Source organism: Hypanus sabinus, unplaced genomic scaffold, assembly GCF_030144855.1.
Source record: "Hypanus sabinus isolate sHypSab1 unplaced genomic scaffold, sHypSab1.hap1 scaffold_190, whole genome shotgun sequence".
Lineage (NCBI taxonomy): Eukaryota > Metazoa > Chordata > Chondrichthyes > Myliobatiformes > Dasyatidae > Hypanus > Hypanus sabinus.
In genome coordinates this window covers 640,962-658,991 of record NW_026779992.1, presented here as the reverse complement: position 1 = coordinate 658,991, position 18,030 = coordinate 640,962, and the positions used below count along the sequence as shown (strand labels likewise).

Sequence of the window (18,030 nt, the reverse complement as noted above, 5' to 3'; positions counted from 1 at the left end):
ACCTGGACCATAGCCCTCCGTATGCTTCTCATCCAGTGACCTAAGCAAACTTCTCATAAAGATTACAATCGTCCCTGCCACTTGCTCTGCAGCTCCGGGCACACTCTCCCCGCCTCTGAATGAAGAAGTTCCCCCTTAGTTTTCTCTTCAAGTGATGAGTAATGATCTATCACAAATCACTAGATTTTGGAACTAGATTTACACCTCTTTGATGTCTCCTGTCATCCCCCTTCTCTCTGAAGAGTAAAGCCCTAGCTCCCTTAATCTCTGATCATAATCCATACTCTCTAAACCAGGCAGCATCCTAGTAAATCTCCTCTGTACCCTTTCCAATGTGTCCGCATTCTTCCGATAGTGAAGCGACCAGAACTGGACAGAGTACTCCAAGTGTGGCCTAACTCGTGTTTTATAGAGCTGCGTCATTAAATCGCGTCTCTTAAATTCTATCCTCCAGATCCCTCTGCTCCTCAACACTATCAAGTACCCTGCCATTTATTTTGTACTCTGACTTGGAGTTTGTCCTTCCAAAGTGTACCACCACACATTTCTCCGGGTTGAACTCCATCTGCCACTTCTCAGCCCACGTCTGCATCCTATCAATGTCTCCCTGCAATCTTCGACAATCCTCTACACTCTCTACAACCCCACCAACCTTTGTGTCGTCTGCAAACTTACCATCCCAACCTTTTACCCCCGCATCCAGGTCGTTAATGAAAATCACAAAAAGTAGAGGTCCAGGAACGTATCCTTGTGGGACACCACTAGACACAACCCTGCAATCTGGATGTACTCCTTAAGTTGTCATATTTTTCCTCCTGATTTACTGTCAGGTATATTGCCTTCCGAGTGTCACTATACGAAAGTGCAGAACACAGGATGCGTTCACACTTCCTTCTGCTCATGCAGTACATCGCTCCGAGCCTATTGTGGTTTTCGTACCGATGAGCGTCCCTCGGCTTATTGGAGTAAGTCTCACCTTTCTGTTTCCATTTTGGAACACATACTAATGTGCGGCCCTCGTTTCACCCTAGAAAGTATCACCTCTGAATTCAAATTCATCTTTCCAAAGAGAATCACTTCGTACCTTTCCGGGTTCATCTCCATCTGTAACTTCTCAGCGCTGCTCTGCTTCCTGTCACTGTCCTGTTGTAATCTGTGACAACCTTCTATACTATCCATAATTCCACCAACCACCACATCATTGAAAACACAATAAACCACTCTTCCACCTCCTCATCCAAATCGTTCATAAAACACAAATAGCTGGCGGTCTCAGAACAGATCTCTGCAGAACACCTGTCACCAAAATCCAGGGAGAAAACGCTCCAGCCACAACTATCCTTGGCCTTCTGTGGGCGTCAGGTCAGGATCCATCAGCGAACTTTCCCTGGATGCCAAACCTTATGACATTATGAATGGTCCTGCCATGGAAAAATTTAACGCCTTGTTAAAATCCTTTCATATCAGGTAAATTATCGCCCACTTTATTTCCAAAATACCACGCAACAAACACGTTCTCCCATCTGTTTTTCTCTTCCAGTGTCTCCGTTTTCGCCCGGGCGAGTGCAGAGATGTGAACTGTCTCGATCCTCCGGGTATAAAATGGAAGTATTCGCCCAACTCACTGAGGGGGCAACTGCTCCTTTATCCGTCGATTGTCTGAAACGTAAATCCAAGAGAATTATCTCATCTCGGACCAGAGCATCCCATTGACAATAGGTTTTCTGTAATTCAGTTACTAGAGGACATTGACTATCTCCAAGGGGTTTGAGTTGGTTAACATGATACCAACCCAACTTGTTTGGAGCGGTCTGGATTCGATATACTGATGGACTGGCTCAGTCCCGACAAATCCGGAAATTGTAAAGGGGCTCGGCAGATGCAATGACAGCATAACCTTCTGTCCTATTTCCAACGACCGCGGTTTTGCTCGCACCTCGAAACAAGCTTCGCTCTGCCGTTTTTTCCATCATGTATTATGGGCGGCATCATAATAAGCCTCCATAAAAGAGTCAATTAATTGCTGCTTGCATTTGTCCTTTCCAATGTATCATACTCGGTCTGTGATAAATGTAGCCAAGCAGGAATACTAACCCTTTCATTTTCCTCCCGATCGTCAACTTAAAACGTGTAAATGCAGGAGAGGATGCTTCTCTGCCGAGGACTATCTTAAGAATGTAGTTTAAGACACTGACCCAGGAGCCGTTTAGCCATTTTAGACAACATTGTCTTTAAAGTTCTGTTCATCCGTTGAACAATAGCTCTGTATTGTGCTGGATAGGGGATATGGAACTTCCGTTTTACCCCTAAAGTTTCATTAGATTTCGTGTCACCTCTGGGGTGTAGCGGGGATCATGATCTGATTCGAGAGTCCTTGGCAATCCCCAACGGGGAAAAACTCTGTCGGACAAAATCCTGGCTGTAACATCAGCGGTTTTCATGATCTAGTTGTGTAAACCTTTCTCCACTTGGTGACCGCATCCACTATCTCGAGGATATATTTCAGTCCTCCAGGGGATGGAGGCGAAGAACCATCAAAATAAATCTGCATGTTAACAGGTGGTCCTTCTACGGGACCACTTACAACTACTTCTCTTGCCGATTTATCTATGTTATCGCTGGGCACAAATCAAACAATCCTTACAATAACATTGTACATCTTATCGCAATTTCGGCCACCAACACAGTTTCTTCAACTGTTCCACAGTTCTCTCTGATCCTTGATGCCCACAAATGTCATGATGCCTGTACCTCACCTGTTTTATTTTCGCCATTTTGGCACCACAAATTTATCATTATTAAGTACAATCCGATTCCGTCCCTGTATCCCTCGATATTTCCCAAACTCTTCAGATTTTTCGCCTCTTTGTAGCTTTGCTAACTCCTGACCCTCTTAAGGTGTCATGACTGTCCATATGTGTACAGTTTGCTGGTTTGTCTGTCATCGCTACCTCTACATCTGGATTCCCGTTCACCACCCAGATTGATTCTAGTTTGCGGAACTCATCAGCCTTCCTGCTCCCTTCCGGAGAAGTCTGTAAATGATCCTTAACATTTTTGTCTAATTCATAAGTGTTTCCACTTCCCTCCTCAAATATTTCCATCAACATGGGGGCTGATCGTACTGGTTTGCCATCTTTTAAGATATAACCTCGAGCTTCCCATAACGGTAAATATTCAGTCAAAGTACATGAGTGTGCAGTGAGTGAATGGAGATGGGTCATGTACAGTCATCAGAGTTTAATCTCATTCGGTATCTTGTTCAGCGCAGAAGGGCTTGTTCCTGTTCTCTACAGTTCCCTGGATCCCAACATCTCCAACTGATGTATTCACATTGTAATATCAATCTATTAATCAACAGCTGTCCATTCTCCTCCATTCATCTCGTTCTTCGGCACCAATGAGTGTCATATATGACACGGTGTGTTGCAACACAGCGATAAAGTATGTAAAGGATTAACACGGTCAGTTAAACATAGCAGCTTAAATCTAACAGGAGCAAACTGTTCCATCCACCATATTTCTGACATGCGGAACATTCCCGGATGAACAGTGACGTAAGCGGTGACGCCAGATTCTCAGGGGTTCATCAATGAACTGAAAGCTGCAAAGTGGAAAGTTGGATTATTCGAAATGTGACACTGGAGCTTCCCTCGCAGTCCTATTCACAAACTCTCACAATGCTGCACAGAACAACGTAGACACAATTTTATCAATGCCAAATGCAAGGCACATTGCAGACAAGTCCGAAACTATCATAAGTTTTTTTTTCACGCAGAAAATGTTGAGTGCGTGGAATATACTGCCGGCAACGATGGTGGAGGTGGTTATGATAGGGTTTTTTTAACGACTTTTGGATAGGTACGTGCTTAGAAAAACAGAGCTATGAGTAACCCTATAAATTTCTAATTTAGGGACATGTTCGGCACAACTTTGTGGGCCGAAGGGTCTCTATGGTGCTGGAGCTTTTCTTTGTTTTTTTTTTAATAAGAAACATGAAATGAATATTGAATGATTTATGAGTGGGGCATAACTCGAGTAGATTCATGGTCCAGTGCACATTGAGGAATCTGGGACAGAATTGGCAAACAATACAGAGCAGATACACGGTGAAGAGAGCGACATAGAATTGCTGAGAGGAAATGTGTTCATATAAATGATGCTGGAACATGAAACGCTTTGCCTCAGTTGGTCTTATTTCGAACCAACTATTAATATAATTACGTACTTATTTATAAAAAAAAACTAATGAATTTATTTAATCAGATTATTTTCATTCAACATTTAAGAAGTTGTCTTGCCAAACCACAGAAAAATACAGATCACGGGCTACTCAATTGAGTCTGTGTGGTTGAGCAATGAAATGGGTGCAGGATGACGTCGGACAGAATGATCAGTTTGACGTAAGACTCCTCGACGCTGAATGTTCTGCTCGATGCAACCGTCATCATTCATCAGCGCACTGTCAATCCCATAATTTTAACATAAACCAACTGCGGGAGATTCTTGTTCTAAAAATAGCTCAGGGAATACAGAATCTATTTTATGAGTATTTACTGGGTTTGAGGAACAGCGGAGAAGAAGGAGAAAAAAATACACTCGCCAACATTGAATCAGAGTCTCACAGGCACAGGACTGAGATGACAAACTTAACCGTTGGAGCGGAAACAGACAAATACAAAATGAAGCCCACACTCTCACATTGTAAAAGACAGAGACAGATACAGATCGGAACCCACACTGACAGCGTATAGAGAGTGTAAATGCCAGCAAGTTTTCCCCACTGATATCGGGCGAGAATACAACTGGAGATCATGGATGAATGGTGAAATGTGAAATATTTAAGGGAACCATGAAAGGAAACTTCTTCACCCAGAGGGGGGGGGGGGGTCAGAGTGTAGACAGTGCTGACAACACAAATGGTAATTGAGATTCCGATTTCATCGTTTAAGAGATGATCGGATAAGTACACAGATGAGAGGGATATGGTTGGCCACGGTCCGGGTGAGGTCGATGGGAGTAGGCAGATGAAATAATTCCTCACTGACTGGACGGGCTGATGACTGCTTCTGTGCATGAGAAGATGGAAGCTTTTGAAGTTGTTTATTCCATATTCTCCAATTGCCCACGATGTCTTTGTGTGAGCACAGGTGTTTGTTTTTCCTTTGCTGCATTTTACTTTGTGTAGTTTTGTATGCTTCATTTATTATTGATTTCAGAGGGAGACACGGATCCCTCACCGCCCATGTGGATTCAGGGTTAAATGGATCGAAATATGAGCGTATCTACACTCGATACGATAAAACCACGGTTCAGAGGTAAATTGATCTTGGGATAAATTGGTGTGTCCTTTAATTGGGAATTTGGAATTGGCATTTTGGAAGGCTGATTCTTTTAATAAGCGCCAGAAGCTGCTGCTGATCAGTTTGAAATGCTGGTTTTAAGTTGTAGGGCTCCAATGGAGAAGGTGTTTTGCAGACATTGTAGCATTTGCCCTGTAATATGTAAATGACAGGTCAGTTTACAAAACGCTCTGGTGCAGTCAGTAGCTCAGCGAATTGCTTACGTCGTCAAGCCTAATTCCATTAATTATGCTCTGTGGTCAGATTAAATCGATTATATCCTCAGCCCTATTTCTTGGAGCACTGTAACTGCAGACGCGTAATAGAGTTGTAAATTGTACAGAAGTTTCGACTCTCCGTGCGGAACACGGCTGCCATTTGTCTTCCAGCCGGACTTCACTCTGTCTACCATATCATCTGCCTCCTGTTAGGAAACCAATACTGAATCAGCGCAGCCAGGATTCCCTGGATCCCTTGCCTTCTGACTTTCTGAATGAGTCCACTTTGGGGAGCTGATTAATGCCCCACATCGACCGTCCTGGTTCATCTGTTCCTTTCTTTTTCAGTTTTTCAAATAAATCAATCTGGCTCATTAAGGACAACATTTCTCTCCGTAACCAGACTACGTTTCTCCAAATACTCATAAGTTCCCTCTTCAATAATCCTCTCCAGTAGTTTACCCACTACTTATGTAAGACTCCCTGGTCTATATTTACAAGAAGCATCCCTGTTATTTTTCGTCAACAAATGAACAACATTTCCCACCCTCCAATCATCTAGTTCTACTTCTGTTGCCAGTGAAGACACAAATATCCTGTCCAATAGCTCAGCAATATTTGCGCGCTTTCCAAAATTACCTGGACTATATCCCTGCCGGTATCGGGGAATCATCTATTACCTGGGCTATATCTCGTTCGGCATCGGAGAATTATCCATCATAATGTTTTCTAAGTTTCCAGCGCATCCTCTTTCTCAGCGTCGGCATGTTCGAGCATATCTGCCTTTTGACGCTGTGTTCGCATTGATCAATGTATTCAGTGAGGAGCTTCACCGCCTCCTTGGAGTCCAGACACATTTTCCTCTTTTACATCTGATCTGCCCACACTCTGTCCAGTCTCCTCCTGCTCTTCACAGTGCAACTCGTCAAGGACTTCTCAAATCCTCCTGTCACTCTTTTAAGTACATTGTTAAATTCCTTCCTGTCTACATTGTGACTCGCCATAGTCTTAACTGATCCTTACTTCCTGTTCTGTAAGTATCGTTCTTTCTTCCTCTTGACGTGTTCCAACTTTCTTGTCTCCCAGGATTGCTTTACACTGTCATCCTTTCCCTGCGTCACTGAGACAAGCCTATACTGAACTCTGTGTAAGTGTTCCCTAAAAAAATACCCACATATCTGTTGCGCAATACCCCGAGACCAACGTATGGAGTACAGGAGTTGGAACGTTACGTTGCTGTGGTTTAAGGCTTTATTGTGGCCCGAATTGGAACATTGTGTGTTGTTGGGGTCAACTAGCTACAGGAAAGATGCAAATATGATTGAAAAAATAAAGAAAAAAATTACACAGCTACTGCTGGTACTGAAGGTTTTGAATTAAATGGAACGATTACATATGTCAGCACTTTATTCACGAGAGGGTAGAAGACTGAGGGGAGATTTGATAGAGGTATACAACATTATGAGGCGTATAGAGAGTGTAAATGCAAGCGGGCATTCGCCACTGATGTTGAGCGAGAATACAACTGGAGATCATGGGTGAATTGTGAAATGTGAAATGTTTAAGGGAAACATGAGGGGAGACTTCTTCACCCAAAGGGTGGTCAGAGTGTAGACAGTGCTGACAACGCAAATGGTAATTGAGATTCCGATGACAGCGTTTAAGAGATGATTGGAGAAGTACATGGATGATAGGGATATGGATGGCCAGGTCCGGGTGAGGTCGGTGGGAGTCGGGAGTTTAAATAATTCCTCACGGGCCTGACAGGCTGAAGACCCTGTTCCTATGGGTGTCTGACTGTATGTCTAGTTTAGAACTTCACAGCACCGAACAATCTAGAAAGTCGTTGATACTGTTCGATCCCTCTGTCCTTGCACACACTGAAGCACGGAGACTGAGTAAAATGTATGGTTACAGCAAGAGGAGATGGAAACTTTGGAAATTGTTTATTCTGTATTCTCCAATTGCCTGGATTGGTTTTATTATTGATTTCAGAGGGTGACACGGATTTCCAATCGGCCATGTAGATTCAGGGTTAAATGGATCGAGATATGAGCGTATTTACACCCGATATGATAAAACCACGATTCAGAGGTAAATTGGCACTCGGATAACTTGGTGTGTACTTGAAATGGGAATTTGGAATTGGCATTTCGGAAGGCTGGTTGTTTTAATGAACACCAGAAGCTGCTGCTAAACACTTTAAAATGCTGGCTTTAGGGCTCCATTGGAAAAAAAATGTTTTGAAGTCATTGTAGGATCTGTCCTGTAATATGTAAATGGAAGGTCAGTTTAGAAAACGTGGCGATGCAGTCAACAGCTCAGCGATTTTCTTACGTCATCAGCCCTAAATCCACAAATTATTCAGGTGCTGCGGGGTGGTCAGATTAAATCGGTTATTTCCCTCAACCCTTTTTCTTGCAGCACTGTAACTGCAGAGTCCAAATAGAGTTGTAAAGTGTACGGAGGTTTCCACCCTCCTAGCAGGACACGGCTGTCCGCTGTCTTCCAGCCCGAATCCACTCTATATACTACATAATCTGCCTTCTGTTAGTGGCCAACTCTGAATCAACGCAGCCAGGTTTCCCTGGACCCTATGCCTCCTGACTTACGGAATGAGTCTACTGTGGGGAACTGATCAAACTCCTGACGCAGAGTGATGCACCCACATCGTCTGTTCTGATTTATCTGTTTGTTTTTTTTTTCAGTTTTTCAAATAATTAAATCAGGCTCGTAAAGGAGAACATGCACCTCAAAAAACATTGCTCATTCTTCTCAGCAGCCAGAGTACGTTTCTCCAAATACTCACAAATTCCTTATTCAATAATGCTCTTCAGTGGTTTGCACACTACTGATTTAAGAATCACTGGTCTATAATTCCAAGAAGTGTCCCTATTACCGCTCGTGAACAAATTAATAACATGTTCCACCCTCCAATCATCTAGTTCTATTTCCGTGGCGAGCGACGACACACATATCCTGTCTCAAAGCTCAGCAATATCTTAGCTCGCTTTCCCAAATTACCTGGACTATATCCCTTCCGGCACCGGGGAATCATCTATCATAATGTTTTGCAAGTTTCCACCTTGTTCTGTTTCGGAGTGTTAGCATGTTTGGCATATTTGCCTTTTAAGCTGTGTTTGCATTCATCAATGTACTCAGTAAGGAGCTTCACCGCCTCCTTGGACTACAGACACGGTACCTCTTTTTCCTCCGATCTGCCCACACACTCTGCAGTCTCCTCCAGTTCTTCACAGTGCAACTCGCCAAGGCCTTCTCGTCTCCTTCTACACTTCTAAGAACACTGTTAAATTATTTCCTGTCTACATTGTGACTCGCCATAACCCTACCTGATCCTTTCTTCCTAATCTTTAAGTATCATTCATTCTTCCTCTTGACGAGTTGTTCCAACTTTCTTGTCACCCAGAGTTACTTTACGTTATCATCCTTTCCCTGCGTCACTGAGATAAGCCTATACTGAACCCCGTGTCCGGGCTCCCTAAACAATCCCCACATATCGGTTGCGCATTTCCCTGAGTACACCATTTCCCAATTTACCTTTCCAAGTTCCTGCCAGGTAGCACCATAATTCTCTGACCCCCAATTAAATAGATCCTATGCTCCCTGGACCTATCCCTGTGCAAGGTAGATGGAGGGGAGTTCTCCCTGTCTCCCCGGACCTGCGGAGAGATTTGGCACCTGATACGTTTCCTTTTCTAATTTCAGATCCGGAATGGTCTGTTCGCTAGACCGCCTGCCTTCATATAGTGACCTGAATCCTCGCAGGACACAGCTGATAATTTATGCAATATCGAAACCTTTTACACTGGGGAGGTGCCAAAGAACATTGTAAAATTTGCATTTACCCGTGCCAATAACATGGCACATGTCCAGGTTCGCTTCCGGATCGGCTCCTCACCGCTCCCGTTGCAGTGTTTTTGTTAAACTGGTGGGCGGCTGTACAAAATGCTCCAAATGGGGAGATCGCGCCCTTCATGTTTCTGTGTTACGCTCACTACCTATTAACAAACGAACGCTCCACGTTGTCCTCTCTTTCTGCAGGTGCGATACTATCCCTGGTTTCCCACCGCAATCCCTTTACACTTTGTTACCCGACGCTGTCCATTTTTCAACATCTAAAACACGGAAAGTCCTGAAGTCATCCCTGCCCTTGTGACAGTCGAGAGTCTGTGATAGTTTGGAACAAACTTCAACCAAATTGACAATCAGGCCAGCAGCATTGAGCATTTGTATTGCTACCCACCTGAACTGTATGAAGTCAGTAATCTTCCGCCAATTCTGCAATTTCCGGATGACCAGGGATATGATCGTTTGAATTTATGACATATTTGCCAAACCTGTTCACTGTAAAACAGCTTTATTTGAAAACCGCCGAATTACCGTTAGTCGCAGCCGTTATCTACACGGATGGCTGTTTGATGTAAACACATATTTCATTCCATTCTTCAGCTCTTCTCTGAATTTCCTCTGTGTCAGTGTATAGATACAAGTATTGGTGCACACGCAGAGAATTTGCAACATGAACCCAAATTGCTGTAGGATGTATACCGGGGTACTCAAATATCTGTCCTCGTAAAAATAGTTTTCCTTTTGCCATTTCAAGGAATGGGCTACATAGGGCATCCAAAATAATATGAAATATGCTGATATAGAAAACAACAAAACTATCGACTTTCTGCGTTTTTCCATCTCGGCATCTTTCTGATTGTCGCTGCTGTGCCGAAGCCTTCTGCGGACTCTATTTGCCACAACGATATGTCTCACGGTTAACCCGTTAAACACCAGGATTAAGCCGATTGGGAGCAGTGGTGTTAAAATATTGATCAGTACTGCGTATCCTCTCCACACGGGTGAAGTAGCGTACTCATGTGTGAGGGCGCAACGCCACGGCGTGTTGTCAATGATGACGTAAGGTTCAATGGCAAAGTAAACCGGGACACCTTTCCCACAGCTCACTATAACCACGGTCACGATAACCACCGTTGCTGTTCTCTCGTGCAGTATCGCTCCCGCAGCTTTCGGCAACATATCGCGATGAAGCGATCGAAGGTAAAACTGACCGTAAACCAAACAGAACAGTCCCTCGTGACCACCCGAAATACAAGTGTCAGAGCGCATACAGGAGTGATGAGCAGGGATCTGGAATAAATGTGGATATTGTTGGTCTGATCCAGTAAAGCAACAATGATGACCACCATCAGATCCGCTGTCGCCATTCCAACCAGGTAACGGGTGATGCATTTGGAGAGTCCGCATTTTCCCCGAGATAGGATCACAATCGCCGTTAAATTAACTACAAGAATATATATATATAAAAAAAGAAATATCGTCAGTGGCAACTCTCTGAATGCCCCATTATGGAGATGCGATGCAGGGTATGGTTTAGCTGCAACTGATTAAATGCCCCCCCACCCCCATCCCATTCCTCTGATGCTCTGCGGGGTACGGCTTATAGCGAAGCGGGAATCCAGTGTGTGCGTTCTCCGTCACTACACTCCGGCTGGAGGACAATGACGGATGTGAGTGTCAGTGGATTGGCGACATTCCCACAGTTTAGCGCGAGGCATCCGAGTTCCACGACTCAAGTACCGGTGAGCAGTCGATCGCTCCTGTAAACAACACCATTTCTATTATCAGAGGTGAAAGAACAGACGCGATTATTTGTAGCGTAACGAAGTGGCATCAAGGAGATACAAAGCACAAGTTCTCATTTACTGACTACGTGTCGAAAACAAACTTGGCTTACTCATGTAAGTAAGCTGTTGCTTGTTTTAAGGTAGATGTGTCTGTACTGATCGTGACTCGGACCTAGAAAAGCAGAGACCAGCATCACTTCAGAAAGCCTAGCGAGGTGAAATTATGAAACATTTACAATATCGGCACGAACTTCATTGACAGAAGAAAAAAACACTGCGATCGAAGTATGGAAAATGGAAATAAAACCATTAGCTGCCTGAATCCTCCATTCCGGAAACACGTTTCAGCCGACGGTAGCATTTGTGCTCAGTAACAGTGCGGATACCGCAGCAGAGTAACGACGGCACCATACACAAAGTGACCAGCTCCGGCATCTTACCGGGGACACCAACCGCTACAAGTGTGGGATAGAAAACGGCCGCGATGTAATAAATCGCCGGATATCCCATATTCCGTCAGAAACAGCGTTCAGTTGTGCGGAGCGTTTCAGCTGCTCAGATGGACTGGTGATTGGTTTAGCAGACTTCTTTTGAGGTGAGGGCAATTCCACTGAGGCAATTAGCGTGTCTATCATGTCAGGGACATTAGTGACAACTAACTACACAAACACTTACCTTAAACTATTTTTACTCATTGTTCCCGTGTCGTTAATTTGACCTCAAGGGACATTGCAATCTATTTTCTTTAAAACAAAATATAATGTCAATATTGCCAGTTTAATTTTCATAATACCTGCCGTCAGCTATTTAAAGAGGACATATTTGTCTCAGTATTGTTTCTAACATACGCGTTCATAATGAAGTCGATTTATTTTGTAGATTTGAACGGAGCACATTTGCTTCTAAAACAAGGGGAGGTGTTGGGTCTGGCAGCTGGAATGGAGAAAGCCTCTTTATTAAAGGGGAACATTCGTTCATTCTTTCTTTCCTTCGTTCCAGTCATTCCGGGCGGTTTGAGTGATGGAAATCACAGTGACAGCTGACAGTTGTTGCAATAAAATACACTGCACATGTTCATCCAAATGCTTTAAAAGATCCACAGCGATATTCCAGAGAGCTGAGATCAAAAAGGGAGAGTGTCCTCGGGAGATTAGCGAGGGCTGTGGACAGTTTGAAGAACAATGTTTTCCAGAGCACACATGGGCCTTTTGGCATGAACCTGGCCTCTGCCAGTGAATGACTCGACCACCCCACACCCGTGACTTGCGATGCAGTCTAGTTAACTTTAAAGATATTCGCAAACTTGGGACAATTCTACCACTATTTCTCCATCAATTCTCTGTCAGAACAAAAGCAGCGACTAAGATCTGTGAACTATCCACATGTTCTCGGGCTGTTTTGCCATTAAGCTGCGCTTTTTTCCCTCCCGATTTACTTTCAGCTATATTGCCTTCCCAGCGGCACTGTATGTATGTGCTGAACAGTGGATGCATTTAAGCTGGCCTGTCAGTCACACTTCCTTCTGCTCCTGCAGTGCACCACTCCGTGCTTATTGTGGTTCTCGTAATAAGGAGCGGCCCTCGGTTTATTGGAGAAAGTATCACTTCAAATTCATCCTACCAAAGTGAATCACTGTACCGTTCCGTGTTGAACTCCATCTGTAACTTTTCAGCGCTGCTCTGCGTCCCGCCACTGTCCTGTTGCAATCCGTGACAACCTTGTATACCACCCATAATTCCACCAACCTCCACATCATTGCAATTACAACAAACCACGCATCCAAATCATTCATAAAAACACATAAACCCGAGGGTCTCGGAACAGGTCTCTTCAGTCACTGGCCACCGACATCCAGGGAGAAAACGCTCCATTCACAACTATTCTGTCTTCTGTGGGCGTCAGTTCTGAATCCATCAGCCAACTTTCCCCGGATACTAAACCTTCTGATGTTATGAATGGTCCCAACTTGGCGAACCCTAATGCGTTGTTAAAATCCATTCATATTAGATCAATTTCCCCCCACTTTTTTTGCAGAAGACCACGTCACAAACAGGTTCTCCCATCTGTTTCTCCCTTCCATTGCCTCCGCCTTGGCATTAGGCAAGTGGAAACATGTGACCTATCCTCATCCTCCGGGTACAAACTGGAAGTGGTTGCCCAATTCACTGAGGGAGCAATTGCTCCTTCATCCACATCACCGTCGGTTATGTGAAACATAACTCCAAGAGGATCATCTCATCTCGGTCCAAGGCATTCCATTAACAATATGTTTTCTCGAACTCAGCTCCGAGAAGACATTGACTATCTCCAAGGGGTTTGAGTTGGTTAATATGATACCAACCCAACTTATTTGGAGCAGTGTGAATTCGATATACTGGTGGACTATCTAAATCCTATCTAAATCCAAGATGGCGGCACGACGCAGCTTGCAGCGGCCACTCCAGAACTAATTATCTGTTATTTGTGAAGTGGGGTGCCGTGCGCAATCATAATCGATTGAAAACGGACGTGGGAGCACGGAGGAACATCAGGAAATCTCCAGGAAGACCTTTTTCGGTCTACTGCTGCTGTGAGGTCCGGGAATCTGCTGGGAAGAAGAGGCCCCAGTCCTCGGGTTCGCGTTGCCCAGTGGCCTTTGGAGGGGCCGTCTTAACACGCTCGGCAGAGGATGGTGCTCGGAGAAGCTGTGCCGGAGGGGATGGTCGTCGGCTCGGAGGTTCGACGGGCTCGGAGTCTGCTGTGGTCTGATCGCTTTCGGTGTGTGCTGCGTCTGCTATACTGAGTCGGGTGGCGCCGTGGAAGTCCCTAGCGGGGGTATTCCCTTCTGCCGCCGGTGTGGGATGGCGATTCTGTTGGGACCCTGGGGAATGGTGGAAACTGTGTGGTTATTTCTTTTGAACTTATAGTCCTTTAACATCTTTGAACTATTTTTACTGTGCCCATGGTCTGTTTTTTTTTATCAATTATGCTGTTGTTTGCACTGTTGTAACTATATGTTGTAACTATGTAGTTTTGTGCAGGTCGTTCAGCTTTAGTTTTTGGTCTTGATTGTCTAGTGGATTTGAAGCTCCTTTCCAGGGAAGGTGCTAAGACGGTAGCGCGATATTAATACGCAGCAGCCTTTCCGGACTCTGGATTGGGGATTGCCAAACGTTATGTGGATTTTCTGTTGTAGTCTATTTTGTCCTGTGCTTTTGTGATATCATTCTGGAGGAACGTTGTCTCATTTTTTAACTGCGTTGCATTTGTGATTTCTAAATGACAACTAATTGAATCTGAATCTGACTGACTCTGCCAGCGATATCACATGTCCCTACAAATCGTGAAGCTGTAAAGGGGCTCGACTGATGCAGGGACATTATAACGTTCTGTCGTATTTGCAACTCCCGCATTTTTTGCACCTCGAAATAAGCTTTGCTCTGCTGATTCTTCCTTCTCCTATTATGCGAGGCAACATAATAAGCCTCCTCAATAGAGTCAATTAATTGCTGCTTGCATTTCTCCTTTCCAATGCCACTATACTTGGCTGATGATAAATCTTGCCCTAGCAAGGATTCTAACTCTTTCATTTTAGCTAACATTGTCATTAAAGTTATGTTCATTCATCAAACAATTGCACTTGTATTGTGGTCGATAAACGATACCAACTGTGTTTTACCCCAATCAGTTTTTTTACATTTTGTATCACATGTGCGGTGCAGCGGGGACCATGACTGATTCCAGAGTGTTTGTCAATCGCCAACGGCTAGAAACTCTCTCAAAACCAAATCGTGGCTGCAACGTCAGCGGTTTCAATTATCTATTTGGGGAAGCCTCGATCCACTTGGTGAAAGCATCCAGTATTTTGAGGATATATTTTAGTCCTCCAGGGGATGGAGATGAAAATCCACCAAAACAATGCTCTAAAGTAACACATGCTCCTTCTACGGAGCGTATCTTAAAATACTTCTTTAGCCAATTCATCTGGGTTATTACTGGGCACAACACAACCAATTCTTACAATAATGTTGTACATCTCCTCGCAATTAAGGCCATCAACACAGATTATTCAACTGTTCCATAGTTCTGATTGCTCCTTAATGCCCCCAAATGTCATGGTAACAATACATCATTCGGTTTCTTCCACATTCTGGCAACAAAAATCTACCATTATTAAGCACAATCTTATTCTGTGCCTGTCTCCCTCGATATTCCGTATACTCCTCAGAATCATCTCCTCTTTGTACCTTTGCAAACTCCTGATCCTGTTGCTGTGTCATGACTAACTCTCTGTATATAGACAGTTTGGTGGTTTTTCTGCCATCCCTACCTCTACATGTGGATTCCAGTTCATCACCTAACTTGATTCTAGCTTGGCGAACTCACCAGCCTTCCTGCTCCCTTCCGGGGATGTATGTAACTGAGCCTCACCTGTTTTCATCCATCAGTGTCTCCCCTTTCGTTCTCAAAATTTACTTCATCAAGGGAGCTAATTGTAAAGGTTTGTTGTCTATTGAGATGTAACCTCGAGATTCCCATAACGGGAAATATTCAGTCAAATCCCATGCGTATGCAGTGAATGAAGGGAGATGGGTCACGTACATTCATCAGAGTTGAGTCTCATTCCCCATCTTGTTCAGCGCAGGAGTAGTGAGTCAAAGGGCTTATTCCTGTACTCTACTGTCCTTTGATCCCAACGTGTCCATCTGATGTGTTCATATTGTAATGTCAATCTATACATCATCCTCTGTCCATTCACCTACATTCATCTCTTTCTTCCGCGCTGATCAGTGTAATATAGAACACGGTGTCTTGCAACACAGGAACAGACTCTTCCGCCCACCATGTCCCTGACGAGCGGAACACCCCCGGCTGTGAGGCCGTGACTTAAGCAGTGACGCCAATTTCTCAAGATTTTATCAATCACCCCGATGCTGCAATGTGGAGCTTTGGACTATTCCAAATGAGAAACTTGAGCTTCCCTCGCTTTCCTACTTACAAACTCTCTCAGTGCTGCCAGCGACAAGGCTGTCACAATTTTATCAATGAAGAATACATGCCATATTGCAATGTTTTTCTTAAGTGCGTTTGAATTGACGGATTGATATCTTTTTCGATGGAAGCTTGTATGATGTATAGCTCCAGGGTTGAGCTCCCAATGTTTTTTTTGTTTCTCTGTTTGTTTTCAGTTATTAGGGTTGATTTTTAGGTAGCAGGGGCCTTACTTTCCTTCTTTTTCTTCAAAAAAATATACTTAACACTTTATTTTCTCTTATAATTATTGACATATTGCTTAGCTTTATTAATCAGTTACTTGCTAATTTAATTCTTTATTGTATATAATGACATATTGACAATGCATCTTTTAGTTAATCAATAATAATTATTAAAAAGATTTTAACATGAAAAAATGAGAATATGTTACAGAATCGGCAAACATAAGACAGAGATACACGTTGAAGGTAGCAATTCAGAATTGCTGAGAGAAATGGATTCCTATAAATGCTGCTCGAACTGAAAAGCACTGCCCCGATGGGATTTATTCCGACCAATTATAAATTTAATTAAGTATTTATTTAAATTAATTAGAATGATTGTTTTGTTTATTCTCATTTAACTTTTCAGAAGTTGCTTTGCCAAGCCACAGGAAGTTGCAGATCAGGTGCTGTTCGATTGGCTCTATGTGGTGGATAAGGTGTAGCAGGCAGGAAGATGCCGGGCCGAATGGGCTGTTTGGCAAATGAATCTATGACGCTGAAAGTACCGCTCAATAAAACTGTCATCATTTATCAGTACATTGTCTCTCGCACAACATTAAAGTAAACTGACTGCAGTAGACTCTTGTTCTAAAAATAGCTCAGGGAATACAGAACATATATTAAGAGTGTTTACTGAAAGAAGATATAGTAAGAGACTTGAAAATGGGAGGGGAGGGGAAAGATCCGGAATGATAGGAGAAGACAGGAGGGGGAGGGATGAAGCTAAGAGCTGGAAAGATGATTGGCAAAAATGATACTCACCTGGAGAGGGAGAGGACCATGGGACGGGAGGCCTAGTGAGAAAAAAAGGGCGAGTGGAACACCAGAGTGAGATGGAGAACAGGCATCTAACCCTAACCATACCCTAACCCTAACCCTAACCCTAATACTCGTGAATCTTCTCTGAATCCTCTCCGATGTCAGTATATCCTTTACAAGCTCAGCAGCCCAAAACTGCACAAAATACTCCTAATATGGTTTGACGAGTGCTTTATAGAGCCTCAACATCGCATCCCTGCTCTTTTATACTATACTTGTAGAAATGAATCGCCTTCTTCACAACTGACTCAACCTGGAGGTTACCCTTTAGGGTGTCCTGCACAAAGACTCCCAAATCGCATTGCGCCTCTTTATTTCGAATTCTCTACCCATTTAGTGTTCCCAATTATTTCTTCCACGGAAGTGCCTGACCATACACTTTTTGAACATTGTATTACATTTGCCACTTCCTTTCCCATTCCCCTAAACTATCTAAGTCTCTCTGCAGAATCTCTGTTTTTGCAACACTCCCCGCTCCTCCACCGATCTTTGTATTGTGTAATTTACCCTCAAATTCATTAATTCCGCAGTCCAAATCATTGACATACTTTGTAAATAGCAGGGGTCCCAACACCGACCCCCGTGGATCTCCACTGGCAACCAGCCAGCCAAAGTAGGATCCCTTTATTCCCACACTTTGTGTTCTGCCGATCAGCCAATGTCCCCCCCACCCCACGCTAGTAACTTCCCTGTAATTCCAAGGGCTGTTATCTCCTTTGTCCACCCTGCTCGTAATTTACTCAAAGAATTGCAGGTT

General features: G+C 43.8%; 1 long non-coding RNA gene across 1 annotated transcript; it reads left to right on the top strand.

The window, feature by feature from the left end:
• The first annotated feature begins 854 nt into the window (after positions 1 to 854).
• On the top strand, positions 855 to 2,016 carry LOC132387472 (uncharacterized). Its single transcript, XR_009509897.1, has 2 exons — positions 855 to 965; positions 1,541 to 2,016. It is a non-coding gene; the product is annotated as an uncharacterized LOC132387472 (long non-coding RNA).
• Positions 2,017 to 18,030: the final 16,014 nt, after the last annotated feature.